At 47.7% G+C, this 2,500-nt stretch overlaps 1 protein-coding gene across 1 annotated transcript in view; it reads right to left on the bottom strand.

Moving 5' to 3' along the window:
- Positions 1-2,500, bottom strand: part of LOC308162521 (glutamine--fructose-6-phosphate aminotransferase [isomerizing] 2-like) — a gene marked incomplete at its 5' end in the record, with an annotated part of 77,777 nt that overhangs the window by 29,786 nt on the left and 45,491 nt on the right. The window lies entirely within an intron of this gene.

Here is a 2,500-nt window from a genome sequence, read left to right as displayed (position 1 = left end):
TACCTCCTGAGACACAGCCTCTACCTCCTGAGACACAGCCTCTACCTCCACCAGCCTCTACCTCCTGAGACACAGCCTCTACCTCCTGAGACACAGCCTCTACCTCCACCAGCCTCTACCTCCACCAGGCTCTACCTCCTGAGACACAGCCTCTACCTCCACCAGCCTCTACCTCCACTAGCCTCTACCTCCACCAGCCTCTACCTCCTGAGACACAGCCTCTACCTCCACCAGCCTCTACCTCCTGAGACACAGCCTCTACCTCCTGAGACACGGCCTCTACCTCCTGAGACACAGCCTCTACCTCCTGAGACACAGCCGCCCAGCTGTTACTGAGGGAAGCTAGGAGGAGCAGCCATGACCATCTGCCCCTCTGATATGATACCACATCCTCTGCTCTATGATACCACATCCTCTGTTCTATGATACATCATCCTCTGTTCTATGATACCACATCCTCTGTTCTATGATACATCATCCTCTGTTCTATGATACCACATCCTCTGTTCTATGATACCACATCCTCTGCTCTATGATACCACATCCTCTGTTCTATGATACATCATCCTCTGTTCTATGATACATCATCCTCTGTTCTATGATACCACATCCTCTGTTCTATGATAACACATTCTCTGTTCTATGATACATCATCCTCTGTTCTATGATACATCATCCTCTGTTCTATGATACCACATCCTCTGCTCTATGATACCACATCCTCTGTTCTATGATACCACATCCTCTGTTCTATGATACCACATCCTCTGTTCTATGATACCACATCCTCTGTTCTATGATACCACATCCTCTGTTCTATGATACCACATCCTCTGTTCTATGATACATCATCCTCTGTTCTATGATAACACATTCTCTGCTCTATGATACATCATCCTCTGTTCTATGACTGCTCTATGATACCACAAAATACTGTTGACAAAAGTGCCGTTACTGAGGGAAGCTAGGAGCAGCAGCCGTGACCATCTGCAAGCCATCCCCTTGATGATCCGTGTGTTAGTAAGCTAGCGAGCCTCAATGAATCAGTTTTACAGAGACGGGAATCCTCCAGGGCTGGGTGACTCAACACAGAAACAAGGAGAAGAAAAAAGAAAAAAAGAAGAAAAAGAAAAAAAAGACATCGTCATCGTACAGCAACTTCCAATCTGAGGCCTTGCTAAACAGACCCCTGAGGTGTATCAGATTCTGTCCCCTGCTGTGTAAACATTCACAGACCAGAGTAGTAGATTCAGAGTTAACACTAGATCAGCCACGAGGGGACCCCTGTGAGTAAAAGAAAGTGTTATATCTTTTCACTCTATCAAATTTCAGGACCCTCCTTTTCATGACTTTTACTAGATATGTGCGTTCTACCACCCAGTAACCTTACCTACTCAAAATCACATCAGGATAAGCTAGTATGAAGATATTTTGCAGTTTTTCCGTGTAGGAGGCAGGCTAATGTACAAGCGGCTAACTAGTGGTCGTTGTGTGTAAGTAGCAGCTTCCCATTGTAAAGACTTTGACCCCCGAGGCGGCTCTTATAGTAGGTAACATAGACACGGCTGTTCTAGTGTTACGGGCAGATTGCTGCGCTGCACCAGAGCATGATAGGTCTCTCTTGTGGAAGATATATATTTAAACACCTCAATGGGGCTGACCTGCATATAAAGGATGAATAAGGTAAATAAATACATATAAACCCGGCACTCATACACTCGTGGTGTGATGTGTGTAAGTAAGTCATCAGAGGGTGTGTGTGTGCGTGTGCGTGTGTGTGTGTGTGTGTGTCGTGTGTGTGTGGGTGTGTGTGTGTGTGTGTGTTCGTGCGTGCGTGTGTGCGTGTGTAGTGTGTGTGTGTGCGTGTGTGTGTGTGTATGTGTGTGTGTGTTCGTGCGTGCGTGTGTGCGTGTGTAGTGTGTGTGTGCGTGTGTGTGTGTGTGTGTGTGTAGAGCAGCCATGAAAGAGGCTCTAAGACCTGCGCCTCCATCCTGCTCGACAGGATGAACAAACATAGCCGTGTGTGTGTGTATATGTGTGCCTGTGTGTCTGTGTGTGTGTTTGCCTGTGTGTGCCTGTGTGTGTGCCTGTGCATGTGTGCCTGTGTGTGTGTGTGTGTGTGTGTGCCCGTGCATGTGTGTGTTAGCATGTGTATCTGTGCGCGTCTGTGTGTGTGTGTGTGTGTGTGTGTGTGTGTGTGCGTGTGTGTGTACATTGTGTGTGTGTGTGTGTGTGTATGTGTACAGTGTGTGCGTGTACAGTATGTGTGTGTGTGTGCCTGTGTGTTAGCGTGTGTGTGTGTGTGTGTGAACCCAGTGGGAGACACATGGAGGTGTGCCAAGGCAATAGTAAATATCTGGGAGGCAGAAGCCGAAGCCGAGGCTACAAGTGTATGTGTGTGTGTGTGTGTATAGGGGTGTGTGTGTGCGTGTGTGTGTGTGCGTGTGTGTGTATAAGGGTGTGTGTGAGTGCGTGTGTGTATAAGGGTGTGTGTGTGTGT

Source organism: Nansenia antarctica (genome assembly GCF_963989245.1).
Source record: "Nansenia antarctica genome assembly, chromosome: 7".
Classification (NCBI taxonomy): domain Eukaryota; kingdom Metazoa; phylum Chordata; class Actinopteri; order Argentiniformes; family Microstomatidae; genus Nansenia; species Nansenia antarctica.
The sequence above is the reverse complement of the archived record's forward strand: the minus strand, read 5'-3'. Positions and strand labels throughout refer to the sequence as shown.